Source organism: Protopterus annectens, chromosome 2.part0 (genome assembly GCF_019279795.1).
Source record: "Protopterus annectens isolate FY-2018-M chromosome 2.part0, PAN1.0, whole genome shotgun sequence".
NCBI lineage: Eukaryota > Metazoa > Chordata > Ceratodontiformes > Protopteridae > Protopterus > Protopterus annectens.
The window spans coordinates 8,421,767-8,442,437 of record NC_056728.1 but is presented as its reverse complement, the minus strand read 5'-3'; positions in this window follow the sequence as shown (position 1 = coordinate 8,442,437).

Sequence of the window (20,671 nt, the reverse complement as noted above, 5' to 3'; positions counted from 1 at the left end):
TTAGCCCATGGCTCTGCCACCAGGCATCTGTTTCTGTAAGGCCCTTTTGTAGAATATCCACATCATTTGGGGATTCAATAATGGCTCCCAGTTTGCAGTCATCTGCAAACTTTGTTAGCCAGAGTCCCTTAGTGTTGGCCTGTACTTCAGAGAAGTAGATGCCAAACAAGAATGGTCCCAGGACTGAGCCCTGAGGTACTCCACTTGTCACTTATCTGGAGCTGGATTTGGAGTCCGCTACTTTTACAGTCTGGGTTCTGTCAGTAAGCCAGTTGGCAACCCATTGAGTGATGTAGGGATTTATGCCCAGCTTAATAAGTTTATCTATGATTCCAGAGTGGGGGATGGTGTTGAAGGCCTTGGCGAGGTCCAGATAGGCTGTGTGGACCACCTTACCCTGGTCCACAGCTCTGGAGACTGATTCGAAGAAGTCAATCAGATTCAGAAGACAAGATCGGCCCTTCACAAACCCAAACTGGGTGGGGTCCAGTGTTTGAAGGTTGCCAATGTCTTTGTTTATAAGTTCCATGATAATACGTTCCATGCCCTTGCAGATCAAGCTTGTCAGACTGATGGGACAGTAGTTCCCAGGATCCAAGGCAGATCTTCCCTTGTGGCGCGGGATAACTGTAGCTGTGTGCCACTCAGTGGGCAAGAAGCCTGAGGTGAGGCTATGATTAAACATGACACTTAGGTGAGGTGCCAGTTCATTTTGTAGTTCATGTAGTACACTGCCTGGGATGTCATCTGGTCCCATGGATGCTGTATTCTTAGCTTTGGAGAGTGCGGTTTCTACCTGTGTGGCCGTGATTATCAGAATTTGGTAATCTTTTGGTATTGAGATGGGCCCTTTAGGGGGTGAGAGGGGGGGGTGAAGTTGGCACTAAATCGATCTGCCAGGATATTGGCAATATCCTTGGGATCAGTATATTTAATGCCATTCTGTTGCAGCTCAGAGCAGATCTGAGCATTGCCATTTAGATTCTTGACATAACTATAGAATGCCTTGTGGTTGTCTTTAGAATCTTTGGCAATTTTATTTTCGTAACTAGCTTTTGAGAATTTTATGAGGGATCTCAGCTTCTTACTGAGGCTGGTGAGGGAGTTTTTTGCATCCTGAGATTTTCCTCTTTTCTGCAACAGTTTCTTCCTTCTGTTGTATAGTTTGTTTATAGCAGGGGAACACCAGATTGGCTTCCTTTTTTTTTGGAGAAGAGCATCTTGGTTCTATTTGGGATGGCACGATTCATGCACGAGTGGATGTGCTCGTATAGTGCCTTAGCGTAGGATTCTGCAGTCGAACTTCCAGATCCCATCTGCATTGGTGTTGTGAATTTGTCACTTCTGACTTCAGTAGCATGAAGTTGGCTTTGGAGAAGTTTTTTAAGGAGGTTTCCTTACTGGGCGGTAGGATGTGGATGTCAAAGGTGATTTGCTTATGGTCAGACCTGACCAATGAGGGGGTGACCACTGGTGTGGAGCATCTATCTCCCATGTTGGTAATGACCAGGTCTAGGATATTGGAGCCCCTTGTGGGACAATGGATTAGTTGATCCAGGGCGTTGGAATTTATGAATTCCAAGAACCGTTGGGAAAAGGAGTTGGTACCCGAGTAGTTTTCCTAATTAATGGCAGGGTAGTTGAAATCACCCAGTATTAGGGTGTTTGTTTTTATCTTAATATTTTCCAGTATGTTTAGAAAGGTGTAGTGAGAATCTTGGGGCATGGTGGGGGATATGTAGCAAGCTACAATTTGGATTGCAGTCTTACTAGTGTTAGTTGCACCTGGAGAATTTCAGATGCATTGTGTTGGGCAACTAGCCTGGAGGTGTGAATATCCTTGGTAAATATGGACACTCCTCCACCTTTAGTGTTTTTGGTCTTGGTTTTGTGGCTGAAAAGTGTGGTAAGAATTGTAGCCTGGTGTTGCAGGGGTGCTCTCTGGAGCCTTGAACCAGGTCTCAGTTACTGCACAGATATCGATGTTCTCCATTTTTAGGAGTGCCTCGAGAGAGTACATTTTGAGGTTTAGATTTCTAGCATTGAGTAGCATTGAATATGCATACATTCCTTTGTATCTGCTGTGAACAGTATGCATACATTCCTCTCCATATACTGTGAACAGTATGCATACATTCCTCTGTATTTGCTGTGAACAGTATGCATACATACCTCTCCATATACTGTGAACAGTATACATACATACCTCTGCGTATACTGTGGACAGCATGCATACATCTCTCTTTGCATATACTGTGAACATTATGCATAGATTCCTCTGCATATACTGTGAACAGTGTGCCTACATTCCTCTGCATCTGCTGTGAACGTATGAATACAGTCCTCTGCATCTGCTGCAAACAGAATGCACACATTCCTCTGCATATTCCATGAACTGTATGCACACACTCCTTGATGTATATTGTGAATGAGATGCACACTATCCTCAGTGTATACAGTAATGGTATACCTACATTAATCTCCATATACTGTGAACAGTATGCAGACATTCCTCTGCATCTGCTGTGAACAGTATGCATATATTTCTCTACATATACTCTGAACAATATGCACAAATTCCTCTGTGTATACTGTGAACAGTATGTATACAGCCTTCTGCATATGCTGTGAACAATATGCATCCATCTTTCAACATACACTGCGAACGGTATACATGCATTTTTCAGCATATGCTGTAAACAGTAGGTATACATACCTCTGCATATACTGTGAACAGTATGCATACAACTCTGTGTATACTGTGAACATTATGCATGTATTCTTCTGCATATAATGTGAACAGTGCTCATACATTCCTCAGTTTATACTGTGAACAATGTGCACACATTCATCTGTATATACTGTGAACAGTGTACACACATTACTCAATAAATACTGTAAATGATATGCACATATTCCTTGGCATACACTGTGAACTGTATGCCTACATTACTTAGTATATACTGTGAACATTAAGTCCACATTGTGAACAGTATATGTGAACCGTATATCCACATTCCACAGTATATACTGGAAACAGTATGCCCACATGCCTCACTGTATACTGTAAACAGTACACATGCATTCCTCAGTATATACTGTGAATGGTATGACTTCATTCATCAGTGTACCCTAACCATGAACATATTCCTTGTTGTGTACTGTTAACCATTTGCACACATTTCTCAGTGAATGCTGTGAAGTATGCACACATTCTTCATTGTATATTGTGAACAGTATGCATACATTCCTCAGTGTATACTGTTGACAGTTATACACACCTTCCTCTGTGAATATTGTGAACAATATGCTGACATTCCCCAGTGTATATCGCAGATAGCATGTAGGCCTTCCCAGTGTATACAGCAGACAGTATGTAGGCCTTCCTCTGTGTATACCATTGACGGTATGTAGGCATTCCCCGGTGTATAATCTGAATGATATGCTCCCACTCCTTAGTACATGCCGTGAACAGAATTGTATCCCCACCTTTCTCACAGTATACTGTAAACAACATGCAGATATTCCTTTCTGCATTTGTGAAGTAACCCTATATGTATGATGTAAATGCTATTCATTGTCACCCTGGGCCATGCACAGCATACCTGGGATAGTAGAATTCTTTTCTTGATTAAGGAGAATCCTGCATTATTTTACATAAACTATAACAGTAGCATTAAACAGGATCCCATTTTATTTTATTTATTTGTTAACCAAACCAACAAAGCAGAAGTGCCTTTTTACAGGGGGCTTTCATTCATTAGGTAAGACCTGCCATGTACATTATGGAAATTTGACAAAAATACAGATAAGTAAAATAAAACAGCACAGTGGATAAAAACAGTATGTGTCTATTAAGGTCTCCAAGGAACCTGGAATCACAAATGGAATTCCACAAGGATCACTCCTGAAGCCCCTATTAGTTGGTATTTTTTACATAAATTAAATTACGTGGTCACATTTATATAATAAAAAGTGTTAATGTCTGTGGCACAGGAAATTTAGGAATGAATAATATTGTTGCAAATACTTTAGGATTACCCAATAAGTAAAGTGCAGAAATAGCATTATGCCATATAAAAAAATCAAGATACTGCACACACTATTAACAATTAAAATTGTAATAAACAAAGAAAGCTAAAGATACTGGCACTGTTAGAGACAAACAGCTAAACGTTGATCTCAACGTCTTGAATGCAGGGCAAAAGTCTTTGCATTTAATAATAAGAGGTGGTACAAAGCATTACTTTCCCTGTATAAAGTGTTAGTGAATCCAGAAATACTGTATATTCCATACAATAGGGCCAGTTCAGAAAAGTTACTGTGCCTTGTGGTATCCATTTCTGAGTCAGAGACTGCCCTACCACGGTGCTTTAGCATGAAAACTCGCATAATGCCCATGTGGCCATGCTAAATGCTAATGAGACATTCCAGGGTAGGGGCGTATGATAATTAGCCATGTGTTCTTCCCCAGAACTGTCTGCGGTAAGGCATTTACACAGCCTACTAATTCAGAGAATAAAGTACCTCAGCCATTCACGGCCACTCATGTTAACGAGCACAGCCAAAAGCTTGTGCCCATCCACTTTTGTAGAGTTAAGTGGCGAGGAGTTTAGCGGACAGGTCGTGTTAGGGTATGTGTGTGTTTGAATGTGATCAGCTGAGGGGCTGTGTGTGTGTGTGCATGTGTACACTCATGAAAGTATGAATATAGGTGTGGGGGGGCTGTCATACCTACACACTCCTCTAGACTAACAAGGAAATCCAGACAATAGTGTTGGTGGGGGGGCATTAGACATCAGGAATATCGTGCATATCATGCCTTACAACACATAGAAAATAAATGAGAAAGATGAAGTAGGTTGGGGAGAACATTAGACATCAGGGATGCTCTATATAGCCTGCATTAAAGGCACTCAGAAAATAAAATCAGAAAGACAAACCTGGTGAGGTGGTAAAACTAGACAACATGGATACTCTATATAACATACCTTAAAGGCACTTAGAAAATATAATCAGAAATATGATGTGGGTCGTGGGGAACACTAAACACCAGCGATACTCTAAATAGCATGCCTTTTAGGTTCATAGGTGTATACTAGGTCAATGAACACAAGGGCCTTTTTAAGCCTAACCATGTATCCCAAATCTCTGACAAGTTCTGGTAAGTGTAAGCAGAGCCTTGGGAGATGAAACATTTACAAGCAGGGGCCTGGGAAATTAACCATTTGCAGGCAATTATAAAATAAAATCATAAAGACAATATGAGTTGGAATGGAACATTAGACACCAATAATACTCTATTTAGCATGCACTAAAGACACTAAAAAGGATGCAAACTTTGTACCCTTCTGCCTCATATTAAGGCTATTTGTCATCTGCATCACCACTAGTCACTAGCGATATATCAAAATACTACCTAAGAGTTTGTCACAAAAAAGAAAACATGTATAGTAAAGGTGGGGGGGCATTTCAAACTTTAAACCCTTGATGCAAAAGCAGTAGCACTAACCCACTACACTAATTATTTAGTGCAGGCAAGTTTGTTTTGCATAAGAAGTAATATGAATATGTTGGGAGAGACTTCAGTACAAAACTGGGAGGAACACCAAACTATACCAGAGAGAATATTTAAACTATCATTAAAAATATAATAGAGCAACAACTCTTCTATCACTATGTGCTTTACAAACACTATGAAGAATGAAGCACTAAATTCACCATTATTTACTAACTGTAAGGATCTGTGATTTACAAAGACAGGGACAAAACAATATAAAGATGCGTCAGGGATGTTCTGTCGACTCAGAGACAGGTACGAGGTATGTGGCATGTGTGTGCATGTGTGTGTGGAGGGGGGTGCGGGTGTGGGTGTCCATATGTGTGCATATGTGTGGGTGTCCATACGTGTGCATATGTGTGGTGTGTGTGCGTGTGTGTGTGTGTGTGTGTGTGTGTGTGTGTGTGTGTGTGTGTGTGTGTGTGTGTGTGTGTGTGTGAGAGAGAGAATGAATGGGAGTGCCAGTGCCAACGAGATGCATAGGCCACCAGTGTTTACTACCATAGGAAACTACTTATTAGCACTATCCGTAGTTAAGGGTCATCCAGACATGTAAATTAGCCAGTGATGAAGTCATTCATCATTGTGGCTAACATGTCTCTAAATCACAAATCGCTGCATCATGACAACATCCCCTTTTTATTGCAGCTCTTGCCACAAGCACTGGGGTTCTTTCTGAATCCCTGGGTACCACACTGATGTAATTAAACACTTAATATGGCCAGAATTAGTAAAAACGCTTCAGCAACGGAAATGGCATAAATCTGATTTTGAAAAATGCTTAAGATCTCTGTCAACATTTTTGTTCCAATATAGATTACTGTGAATTTGTTTAGCTTTAATTTACAAGATGATATTTTCTTTTTAATGTTCTAATTTTAAATGATTTTACCTGTAATAAGGTCAGTAATGTGGTCTTACCCCTTGCTATTGACATTAATATTGAATTGTAAGTTGCATAGCATGTTCCCAGACTGTGGAGAAAACACCCTACATGTAAGACAATGCAGTAGTAGTTCAAATATTCTTAAATGACAACAAGACATGCATCTGAGGAAAAGAAAGTAGAAACAGCAACTAATAGTTTTTATAAGTCTCAGTGAACACTCGTTCAACTATAACTTTGAGACAGTATATTATCTCTTCACATACTGTACTGATCAACTGAGGAAATTAGAATTTTCCATATTAAAATTCAAAAATCATGAATCCTTGCATGGATATATCATGTTGACCCCCCTTCCCACTCCCCAAAAAATTGCACAAGTCACAGTTTTTGGCCAGCTCTCTCAAATGTGGATACTTTTAATGGCAACACTGGAAAGGGGGAATTGCTCCATACCTGAAGGCTCAGTGACTTGTGAATTACAAATATTATCAGACAGAATGTGGGGAGCACTGCTCCCTAGGGAAAAAGACATATTTTAATAGCTGACTGAATAATTTTTGATTCTATGTTGTATGACTGGAAGTCTGCTCAGTTTGTATTTCAGTTGAAAGTAAGGAACCATTCTTGCACAAGATAAAGAAGATCCTTTTGTTCCAACAGGCATTGTCTGCATTAATTTTATATTTCCACTAGTCTTGGCAGACAGCCATTGATATGTGTACTCCTAATAACCAGTATTTCTCCCAGTGTTTGATATCAAATATCTCTCTTTAAATGTTATTGATGTGCTAGATAAAATAATCCATAATAACAATTAAATTATATAAATATAATAGCATAATTCCTCAGAAGATCATTATGCATCATAGAATGTTATTTTTCATTTGAATATCACATTTATTACTACAATAATGCAAAAATAGCATATTTACTTCAGTCCTCCTGTATTTACTTTCTCAAGTCATGTGAGTTACAGAAAATGAAATGTAATTTATATTTAGATTTTTTTTTACTGCAGACTTAAACTTCTGCAGCCTAAGTGGTGAACTACCAGGGTTTGACTCACCTTTTTGCTATGCCCCTTTAATAAGATATTTTTATATAAATTAATTTAAGCCACCTATTTGACTTTCCATTTTTAGTGTTAAAAATGTAAATATCTGCTGTGCATGGAGTAATTCTCTACAACAATACATTTCATCAGCTTATACTTCTTTTAGATTGAAATACATTGTGATTGTCTGCCTATTGTGATTTACTACAGATAATACTGGATTCCATTTATATTCTGTATTTTCTTTCATCCGCAAAACAAACTAAACATATATTTCTCCTTTTGAAATCTCACCCTTCCTACTTCTCCCATAATTCACACCACACTTGATGTAACTCAACACATATTCTTTGATTTCATCAATAATTTATATAAATCATTAGCAAAAGCTGATAATACAAGAAAGTAAAGTTTATCAGGTTCATCCATTAAAATGTCAGCCTCAATGCAAGAATGAAAAAAAAACATCAATTTCACTATTTCTTAACATTTACTGCAACATGGATTTCATCGAATCACGCCAAGATGTTTTTGTTTTTGTTTTCCAATGTATTTTATCCTAAACGTGCCCTAATGGAAATTGCTATTACGTCTAGTGTCTCATTCCTCACACTGTTTGGTTTCTCATGCACATACAACTTGGTGATTGGAAACATTTGTCCAGTTCAAGTTATCAGCTTGCATGTGTCAGCAGTGATCATTCATCCAGTTAGTAAGTCAGTCAAGGTAACTTTGCTCAGTGTCTCCATAAGTCAGTATCAAAGAGGAAGAACATTTTGTTTGAGTTTGTCTTTCCATTCAGTTAAACTGCTAGTACCGTGACTTAAAGTTTTTCCATTATATTCTTTAAAAGTGCAATCTGCTGTGTTTCAATAAAACCTTTTGAGTTGCATTGTGGGACTGCATGAGGTATATTTGAATGGTAAGCTTTAAACTGTTAACCCATTTGCTTTTCTTCAAACTCAGAAATGTATCCTTAGATCCCATTTTCTAGTTGAGTAATCTGTGAGTGACAGCATATTTCTGAAAGCACTGATTTTGTAGTATGTGTCTATATCTGAAAGCTTTTATTACTGATGCTAACTGGATTATTGTAGAATATAGTGACTTAATTAAATGAATGTTGTAAATTTCTTATATGAATCTACACCTCCTCTTTCTCACTGACATGCTCTAATCAAAAGCTCCCATGATATAATCTCCAAAATAAATCCCAAGTACCCACCATGTGTGCATGTGTGTGTGTGTGTGTGTGTGTGTGTGTGTGTGTGTGTGTGTGTGTGTGTGTGTCTGTGTGTCTGTGTGTCCTGTGCAAATTACAGAGAAAAATAATATATGAGATTGTTCAAAGAGATAAAATACTGGGCAAGAAAACTTCAGAAGTAGGCTTGTACAGGAAACCTAGGGAGTAATATAATTTTTAAAACAGCCTAACATTTAGGGATAATCTCCCATAGTGAATGAAGTGATTACACCTTATTGCCCAAACTCCTGCCATTTTATTGGGGGGGGGGGCTGGTTGGAGTGTTAGCTGAAGCAGTCAGCAGCTGTTTTCCATTTACTTAGGCTGCATCAGTTGACTGGTATTTGAGACAGACTAAGAATTAAAAGTAAAATAAAGTTCTGTTTGTTGTAAATGGATTCAGTTGGACCAAGGTTCAAGGAGCATGATTAAAAAATGAAACAATTTTATTATATAAGTTATTTTTATTTAAAGAATACCATGTTGTGTCATCTAATCTCTGTCAATTACACCTGTGTTCTCTTCTTTTCAAATGACACTCCCAGTCAGCATGTAAAATGATGTGTATATTTTTTCTTTTATACTGATGACTACCTTGAGTTAATATTTGTGGCACGTGTGCTTTTGTGGGTGGAGGGAAGAGGAATTACAGAGGGTTGCATTGTGCATGTTAGAGTACAATGAGCTGAAATATATAACTGGAGCCAGTAATTATTCATTTAATAGCAATCAGACAACTGAGGTGTACACAATCAAGAAAATTACTGTAACTTATGGGGATGTGTGATGTATGGGTATGTGTGTGAAGGGGTTGCAATGTGTTGTATTGTATGTGTCTGATAGCAATTATCTGAAATACATTACTGTGACTATTATTTACTCATATCAACACTGTAAAGGTAGTGCCATATTTAGTGTGTTGTGTGTGTGTGTGTGTGTGTGTGTGTGTGTGTGTGTGTGTGTGTGTGTGTGTGTGTGTGTGTGTGTGTGTGTGTGTGTGTATGTGCATTTCACAAAGGTATAATTTATTCTGTTTCAATGAATTCCTTTGATTATTTCATTTTTCAATTTCTGAAATACATTTGAATGCTATGTTGGAAACCGTCACTAATTTAAGTGTATGTCTGATAGCACATCACTAGTGGTTTGCAGTTGATTGCATTATATGTATCTGTCAACTGTGAACTGAAATAAATGCTGCACTCATTAATTAATTACTTATTCAACTGATCACAATCAACACAGTCAGTAATGTGGTTGCAAATGGTAGGTGTGTATGTTTATGTTTGAGAGAGAGAGAGAGAGAGAGAAAGAGTGGGCATATATATGTTTACACAGGTTTACCCTATATATAGCTGAGAGTAGTGAGCTATAATTAACTACTGAAGTCATTATTTATTTGATTATTCATTTAATTACAATCTGACACCTGAGATGCGCACTGTCAATACAGTGGCTGTAATTAGTATGTATGTGTGTAAGTGGGTGATGTAAGGGGTTGTACTGTATGTGTCTGACAACAATGAGCTGAAGTATATTGCTGTGCTTATTATTTACTTATTTAACCACTTGATCACAGGCAGACATCTGAGATGCATACAGTAAAGTGGTTGTAATTGGTGTTCACTTGTTTGTGTGTGCACATGTGCACTCATACATACAGTGTTGCAATAGTATGCATGCCACAAATGAACTGCAATACATTACCATGGCTGTTATTTATTTATTTGATCACTATTCAAACATATGAAGGTTGATAGAGTCAATAAATTCTGCAATTGGTTGGGCACGTGTGTGTGTGTGTGTGTGTGTGTGTGTGTGTGTGTGTGTGTGTGTGTGTGTGTGTGTGTGTGTGTGTGTGTGTGTGTGTGTAAAAGCATGCAATAGGATACATTGTATGTGTCTGTCAGCAACAAGTTGTAATGAACTACTATGGCCATTTCTTATGATTGCATTCATTTGCTCACAGTATACTGAGGTGTTTGCAATTGGTGGACATGGGGCAGTCTGTGAATATAACCAACTGATACCTGCTCTCATTCAATCGCAATTAAGCAGTTGTTGATAGAGCTAGTGTGTGTTTGTGTGAAATAAGTTGAAATACTTTACTATAGCCATTTTATCACAATCGAATATCTAGAGTAAACTGAGTCAATAAATTGACAATAACTGATGGGTGCAGAGGAGTCTGTGGATAAAAGTGATTGGCATCTTTTAGTAGATCGAATGTAAGCTTGACTGCAACAAACTGAAATGCATTATTGTGACCATTTTTATCTGATCATAGAGAGATATCTGAGGTGTACACAATCAACAGTGCCTCTTATTGGTGAATACTGCAGCAGGCAGGTGATGAAAGTGAATTACACCTGCTGTCATTTGATCAAAGTTGAGTAGTCATTAATCTGGTTTGGCATGGTTAGTCTGTGCTGGAGTGAAACAAGTTTATATTTCCGTGTCCATTTTTTATTTGATCACACTTTGTATAGACTGTCAATAAAGTGCCTATAACAATCTTATATGAATTAAATAAACTCTCCTCTAAAGTAGAGCTGCCATGTGTTCTGTAGAGGGACATTACTACTGGAAGTCTTGTGAGCATATACAATAGTGTTGAACACCTATTTATGTATTTATGTAAAATCATAACCACCCTTGTTAGCCCTGCCCTTTCATTTGCTTCCTGCAACCCCCTTGATTTAAATTTACCAGGTACCATTGTTTTTAAGACACAACCACATGCAGAAACTGAAAAAAATGAGATTTCATATTATTCCCTGGAGAAAGAGGGTTAAGACAGAAATACATGAACTATTACAAAACCATGATTTCTTTACATTTAGCATTTCAGGGGTTATATTAAAGAGCAGGAAGAATGCATGCTTTATGGGTGGATATGTCTATTAATTCTTCCTGCAAATCATGATATAAATGCCCTTTATTGTTGCATTGTTCATAGTTAACTAACACTTGCATTTAAACATTTTATTAAATTTTATTATCCTTGAGACTTCTCCCCCCTGCACCTTGTGTTTGTAAGGCAAACATCTTAGCCATTAAGCCACCCTCCCTCTACCCTCTACATAGGGTGTTTCCCAACAAACTGTAAACATGTGACTGCAAATGGAAACAAACTTCAGTGCCAAATATTTTTATGCAGTGCAACATGCTAACACAGCAGTGGGTGCAGTGATGTAATTAGAATGGTTTGCCATCCACAGTGATTTATAATTATGGAAAATAAAGTGAATTATTATTCATGCCTATATTTGGTTAGTAATGCTCCTACCCATTTCCTGTTAGTTTTAAAAGGCTGTATCTCTGGTCTCTGCTCCTTTTTTGTAATCTGATTTCCAAAGTGCCTTCTTCCCCTGTTTCATTGCTATTATCAGTTGTGTAAGTAATTTAAGTACACTTCCCTACCATTGTTTACAATGATCCATAATACTGAATGCCTACCCAGCAAACCAGTATTGTCTTTCTGTAAGCCTTCCTTACTACATATTGACTCCTGCTCATTTTGCCAGAGCTCCTACTTGCCAGTCTGAATGAGCATTGAATTAATCATCAAACATCCTTGACAGATAGATTTATATTATTATTCTGCATGTCAGTTGACTGCTTTAGAGTGCTACTATTTTATTTTTGCTTTATTTGTTAGTGCTGCACTTTAAATAATTTTAAAGGTCCCTAATACTTGAAATTGCCTTGTCCAGGTAGTTTTTATGTTGTTTTGTGGTAGCATTACAATCTCAAGAATTTTTTTTTGTGTTTTTATGTTAAGAGGACTGGGCTAGTCCATCTAGTGGCAGTAGATGGCGACCTTGTCTATTGAAATGGGAAGCACTTAAGAAAACTAAGCCAGGGACTTAGTTGTTTGTTGTTGAACTGCACTTGAGTCCTTTTGCTGTACTTTTTATGTTAGTCCAGGATTGTGCATCTTGTGGCAGAAGGAGTATGACTGGTCTCTCTCTGAGTTGTGAAGCATTACAGAAGAACTCAAACAGTAGCCATGTGTTGAGTAGAGGGCACAGGAGTCAGTTTTCAGCTTTTTTTCTGTTTGCTATAAATTAGGTGTATTTGCTCAGCTCTTTGCTCACTTCCACAAAGCTCATCAATGCTTGACAATCTTGCCTAAGAGTTTCAAGTATTTCTTACACATCCAGAGCCATCCAGGCTAAGATAAGCTACTGTACTTGATTATTTTGCAGTTGCACTTCCTATTACATGTGATCGCTATTGTTTTACTCCATTTATAAAGCATTTAAATAATTGTGTGACAGAAAAATCTCTCATTTTTTTTGTCTGTTGGTTTTTTGAACTATTTGGTTTCTAAATCATTTTGCAGAAGGGTGATCTACCCAGGGACTTAGTTGTTTGTTGTTGAATTGCACTTGAAAATCCTTTATTCTCTGCTTTTTCATTAGGAAATCCAAGATCATCCATCTTGTGGCAGAAGGTGTTTGCGTGTTGTCTTTGAGTTGGGAAGCACTCCAGCAGAACTCAAAGTTTAGTTGTTTATTGACCAGAGGTCACAGGAGTCAGTTTTTAGCTTTTATCTTCTTGTTATAAATTAAGCATTTTTGCATGGCACTGCTCACTGTGCAGAGGCAGTTGACATTGCCCTGTGCAGAAGCAATGCTTAGACAGTGCAATTTACCAATAAAACTATTAGGATTGTAACCTGTAACACAGTGAAACATAACATGGAGTTAAGCTTACAGCAGCTACTTTGTGCATCAAACACCACTAATGCCATATCCTAGAACTATCTAACATCTGCTGTTAACCCTGGAAACCACCCCAGGAGACCTCTGTAAAATCCAGTCCTTAAACCATAATAGACCATCCTAATCCAGGTCCAGACAACATGGATATGCAATTTCCAAATGTCTCTGTGGCCAGTTTGGTAGATATAGGCATCCTGAGACAATTGTCTCATGTTCTCAGAAATTCCTTTGATCCTTAAAGAAACTAACACAGTATGTGAGAGATGTACATATACAACATATACAACAATCTCACTTACAAACAAGGTTGTCAAGAACACATACTACATTCTTCACACATACCGCTCACCATACACATAGACTATCTTACACTGAGGCACTTAAAAGAAACCTTCCCAAACCTCAAAGACCTCCTAAGCCTACAAACAGCAACACTTATCTACAGCAGTCTCTAAAGTACATACCAAAAACAAAGCACATAAGCCTACACCCGATGGTTCTCCCATGATTTAAGCCCACTAGACTAGCAAACACTTTACTTAGCACTCTTGTCATAGGGGATTCCATTATATGACACACAGATACCCCGATCACCAGATTAGACAAGGAGAAGATAACAATCAGCTGCTTATCTGGAGCCAGGATCCGCAATATCACATGCACACTCAGGTCACTGCACCACAGGTACAAATATGATTCTATCATAGTCCATGTCTGTGTAAATGACCTGAGATCTACCTCACTGGACTATATGAAAAGAGACATTATGGATCTCTCTGAATGTGTCACAAACAGGTATGTGCTTTGCATTGAGCAGCATTCTACCTTTACCAAGGATGATGCCACAGTATGAACAAAAAATAACTGATTTTAACAATTGGCTTAGTTCCTAGTGTCATTCCAGGGGGATTCAATATCCCTCCCAACCCCAAGTTCATAATAACCTATGCAAAATTGCTCACAGAGACCCTGTACAATCATGTAAATGACTGTATAGAGGCTGATGTACTTGCTAGAATTAAGTCCAAAACAAACTCTAAAAACAAAGAACACTGGTAGAATCCTAATCTTAACAGAGTATATAACAAAAGGAAAAAAGTCATGGCTAAAGTCAGGAACAACTCCCATAATTATAGGAGCTCTCTAGTTAAACTAAACAGGAAACTAAGAAAACTAATTAAGTCCAACAAGGCCAATTACAAGGTTAAGATAGCCTCAAAGGCTAATGACAACCACAAGGCCTTCTACAGCTATGTCTGAAACCTCAACGGCAGAGCACAGCAGTGTGCCAAACCGGTGATGAGTAGTGACAACTTCAATGAGAAAAGTAACACTGCAAATTTGATGGCTGACAAATTTAGCTCAAACTTCACCCCACCCACTCCCCCACCTCCTTCTATGAAATTCCTATCTGCATACCCCCCAACCATGAACAAGGAACAGGTTCAGGCGATGCTCACTAATGCCAAAAACACAACCTCAATGGGCATCAACAGCATCCTGGGATGACTCCTAAACAGCTGGAAACATGACCTATCAAGACCACTTGAGTCATTTTTCAACTATAACCTCAAAAGAAGCTTTGTACCATGACAATGGAGGACTTCAATGGTTATCCTACTTCACAAGAGTGGACCATCAACAACCCCAGAAACTACAGACCTATTAGTCTGACTAGTCTAATATGCAAATCTTTGGAACAAATTATAATGGAAATTATCATCAAAAACATAGGCAATCTTCAGACATTAGAACCAACCCAGTCTGGCTTTTTCAGGGGAAGATCATGCATACTAAACCTGGTGTATTTCATTCAGAAGGTCACCACGGCAATGGATGAGGAGTAAACTGTGCATACCAACTAACTGGACCTGGACCTGGTTAAGGCATTCAGTACAATATCCCACTAAGGTATAGTTGACAAACTCACCAAACTGGGAATAAACCCCTGCTTAACTCAGTGTATTGCCAGCTTACTCACAGACAGGACCCAGGAAGTCTGTATTGGTGATGCCACTTCCACTAAGAGACCAGTCACCAGCTGGATGCCTCAGGGCTCCATGTTGAGTTGGTATCTACTCCTAGAAAGTAAAGACTAATGACAAGGGCCTTTGGTTGAACGAGTTCACAAATTACTAAAATAGTGTGGGAAGAAATAGCCAGTGAATTGTTATGGCTAGGCTTGTACAGGCCCTAGGGCTGATAGCCTACTACCAACCTATGAACCTATGAACCTATGAACTGGGAGCTATCATAGATTCTCCCCATGACACAAACATCTTACAAGAACATCTAACACAGACAAATGACTGGTGCCAAAGTCATGGACTAAAACTCAGTACCAAGAAATGCACTATAGAGCCTTTTGTAAAAACTGCCGCCAGGCTAATTACTCTTTCGATGACACTCTTGTGAGTTGACCCAGTAGTCAGGGATCTGGAAACATATGTAGACAGCAATCTGGCCTTTGACCAATGTGTGGATAAGGTAGTAAGAAAATAATTTAATGTCATCTAACTTATAAGTTAGAGCATGTCATCCAGGTCCAAGGAACTCATAATACCACTTTATCTGGCCCTTATCAGACCCATCATTGAGTATAATGTCCCCTTCAGCATGTACCTGACAAAACATATGCAACAGTTGGAATGCCCACAAAGGCTTCTTACCAGGTGAATCCTGCATATGAACACATTGTCCTGTACAGATCACCTTAAAGTCCAATCTCTATACTCTGTCTCCCACAGTTTGCTGAGAGATTATCTGTGCCTAGCATGCAAGGCATCCTTGGACCCAGCTCTGATAGACTTTTGCACATCTGCAAAATGAACATCATCAGGACCGCTAAATTCAAGGATTTAAATTTTGCATGTCACATAAATAATACATGTTGGCAAAACAGATATATGTCTCAGAGGCTCCCCATGCTCTGGAACAAGCTCCCCATCCATGTGAAGCAGAGCCCATCTATAACCCTATTTAAATGCAACCTTGACCAATGGATGGGAAATGAGAAATTCACACTTGGTTTGGCCTCCATGTCTCTGATTGACAAAAAAACAGGCAGTAATGTTGAAACTAACATACACCCCCCAACATAACCTCTTGAACCTTCTTAACTAACATAACCCCTCCTAATAAACACCCATGATACATGGGGACACAACTGGGTTGGATTGCATGGCTAGACTTACAAAGGCTCTAATGTTTGTTAGCCTAGTATATAACTATGAACCTATACCCACACCTAGTCATGGGTTATTGCTATAATGTACCACATACCACAAACCAAATCACATAACTACAATAAAAGTAAAGCTCTAGGATTTTTTTTTTAATTAATGTCAGTGTGCAGCACAAAACAATATCATTTATTTTCAGTTGTGAGCAAGCTAAGAACTTGCATGTAAAACATTTGGCTAACTAAATTACTGATTAGAACCATAAATGCACCGGCTTATTGCCTTTACCTTGATTATTAAATGACCATAGCAGTTACATTACACAATATCAACTAAGTGACAGTCTCATTCTGGCTTTTGAACAGATATCAACTGCATAACATAACAAAATCTCACCTTTCAGGATGTCTTGCAGAGTGAAAAATGTTCAGCTACAAAAAGAGCTTTAACAGAAATAAAACAAAAGGTAAGAGTTTTAAAATCAAACATAAAAACAGCAATACAGTGTAACGACAGAACGTTTACTAAGACAAATATCTCGTTTTCTGAAGAAGGCATGAATTTTTTGACTACATATTTTGAGTAGTATGTTGCCCAAAATATTTAATACAATATCTAAGAAAAAAATAAAAACTGAGAGAAAAACACAGACTCAGATAAATGAAGTGGTGAACACTTCAAAAACAAAAGCAGCGCATTTTTAGATGCATCTGTGTAACAGAAAATGGTTCTCTTGAAAACTAAAAATTCTACAAAGCTGAGAGTCGAGGAGTTCAATGCAGTGATTTCTGCAATTTTTATAATCTGTGATCTATACATCTGTCTAAGAAATTGTTAAAACTGCATATATGTAAAATGCATTTTTAATGAAGTCTAAATTCTGGTACTAAACTGCACTATCACTTTAAATATTTTAGGTCATGTGTTTCTGATTACCAAGAATGCAGTGTAATACTGCTGTCATATAAAACATATCAAGAACTGTAAAGCACACATCAATGAATTAAAGAGTCAACTACTAAATTTTGCCAGTGAGCACAGATAGTAGCAGGTGGTCAGAGAACAAAATATCATTCATACTGAGTGAAAAAAAAATACTTTTTTGTAATAGGATCATAGGAGGTTACTAGTTACTAGGCTAATGGCCCTAATGCCTTTCTAAACCTAGCTATACATGCCCCAATTTTCCAAATTAACAATGTCCAGCTTTGATATATGCCTGTGCCTTAGGACAAGCACAAACTGCCCCTGTCCATAAGGGCCATAGGCAACAAGACAGGAATATGTTTGTGAGTTTACATCCATTGGTCCAAACTGCATTTTAATAGGCTTAGGGAAGAACTCTGTTTCATATTAATGGGGAGCCTGTTCCAAAGAAGGGGTAATCTCTGAGACATGTACCTGTCCCCCAAAATGTTTTGTTTACATCACCGATGAGGTTTAGATCCTTAGACTGGGTAATTCTAGTGCTGTTAGTTTTGAAAATGTATAGTAGATCCATCAGGGCTGGATTGGAGAATGCCTTGTAGGTTAGACATAGCTCACCCCTTAGTAGTCTGTAGGAGACTAAGTACAGGGACAGGGCTTTGAGGTGGTCCACATAGGACATATTATTTACACCCTGTATTCTTTTAGTGAGGAACCTCCATGACAACTCCAGCTGTTGCCAATGCTTGGTTTATATACATGCTGAAGGGTGCATTGTACTCGATTATTTGCCTAATGAGGGCTGAGTATAGTGGGACTATGATCTCCTTAGATCCAGATGCCATGCTTTACTTATAAGCTGAGCCATGTAGAAGGATTTTCTTATACCATGAGCACATACTGATCAAAGTTCAGCTTACTGTCGACCTGAGTTCCCAAGTCTCTTACCACTGGGTCTTCTTATCAGTCTTGTACTTTACATGGGTAGTCATCTTCCCAAAGAGTATAATTATGATTTTTATGCACTAAGTTTTAGGCCATGTCTCTGACACCAGTTATTTGTCTGTGTCAGACCCTCTTGGAGTATATACAGCATTTCAGTTTCTTGGGGATTGTTAGAGCACACAACAAATCTTTGAGGGATTCAGTGACTTGCATTTGTCAGCAAATTTGGTCAGCCAAAGGCCCTCTTCATTTGCCTTGACTTCAGAGAAGTACATTCCAAACAGGAGAGTTCCAGTACTAAGCCCTGTGGGACTCCACTAGTAACAGGCCTCTTGAAGGATTTCCCCACCATAACTACACGTGTCCTATCTGTGAGCCATTTGTCTATTCCTTGGGTGACATAGGGATTTATGCCTAAATTTGTGAGTTTTTCTATAATACCTGAGTGAGGTATTTTGTCAAATGCCTTTGCTAGGTCAAGGCAGGCAGTATGTACCATTTTTGCCTTTGTCCATGGTTCTAGTGACCTTTTCCAAGAAGTCCATCAAGTGTAGTAGGCATGACCTGCCTTTGACAAAACCGAACTGGGATGTGTCCAGTGTTTGAAGATTCCCTATGTCTTTTTTTTATCAGGTATATGATAATTCTTTCCATGGTCTTGCATATAAGAATAGTTAAACTTATGGGTCTGTAGTTCCTTGGGTCTGTTGGTGATTCCCCTTTGTGTAAAGGGATGGCCGTTGCACCCAGCTTGCAGTCGTCAACAATCCTGGTCAGCCAGAGGCCCACTTTATTTGCATGTGTAAGCAGGTCAGTGACCTATGTGGGGTTGTGGGGGGATTAAGCATGTGTCAAGGCCTCTAAAGACATTAAAGAGCAATAATGGAGTTTGATGTGGTGTGCATGGAGTACATAGAATCAGATTATCATTTCATTTGCACAACAAACACCACTTTGGCATGCCATACATTTATGCACCTGTATACGGTAGCATTGCTCAGTGTTGCACTGCCTTGGTGCCTATGGGTGCATGTCACATGATGCCTGCAACATTCATTGAAGTGAGTGTGCTACCATATTCTTCTAGATTGTGACCTGTGAAGTGGCCATGACCTCTATGGGCATTGATTGTAGCAGGGTTTCCAGACAGTGCTTGAAGGAATTAAAAAGATTTCTCAATTTCTTCTACAGAAATCATAGGCAGCACCTGGTGGGGACCTCTTGTATGGATTACTAATATGAGGTAGATGCTTGGCACTGCCTTGCCAAGACATTGACTGCATATGACAGGCAACTCCCCCTCAGGTGAGCAGTGCAAGTGCCACTATAGTGACCTGAAAAGGTGCCACCTTGAGCTTGACTTACTTCACCGATGGGAAGAGGAGGCGATTGAAAGAGCCCATGGTAAATACTCTTGACTGATGCTTTTTATTGCAGTGTACTTTAATGTGCTATTAACAACTCAGCCAAATGTAGGACACGTAATTTATGTTTTGCAGTTCCTAGAAAAGTAGAGGAGAATAAGCTGAACTTTTGGAAGCATGTGGAATGACAATCAAGATGAATAGGTAAGTATATACTGCAGAAAGTATACCTTCATATAGTTTTCATACCAGCTAAATTGAGTCATAGTTCTTTGTTGGTAGACGTAAAACCACCTCCCGACACAGATGCATTGGACATTTAGGCTGCATTTCGGCCCCCCACCCACCAACCCAATCTGTATGCAGTGCCCATTCTGTCAGGGTAGGGATCATAATCCTGTTTCTGCTTGTCCCATAGTCTACCTCACATATGGCTTTGGCCTTCTCTATTATGTCATTTGCCATAGCCTTCCCATCCATACAGGGTATTCCAGTCTGAATGCCCAGCAGACAGCATGCAGTATCCCTTCCAAGCCCTATAGCAGTGCCACCTCTATACCCTGTGCATGCCTCATACAACAGTACTCTTTCATGTACTTCCAGCTGGCATATGTCTACTGGTATGTGCTTGAGTTACAGCATTTCAGTTTCTTGGGGATTGTTAGAACACACAACAAATCTGAGGTTATGAGCAGATTACACTGGCTAGGACAACTCCATCTTATCTCCTTCTCCCACTAAGATAATTTCACCATCTGTTCCCCCACTTGGTAAACT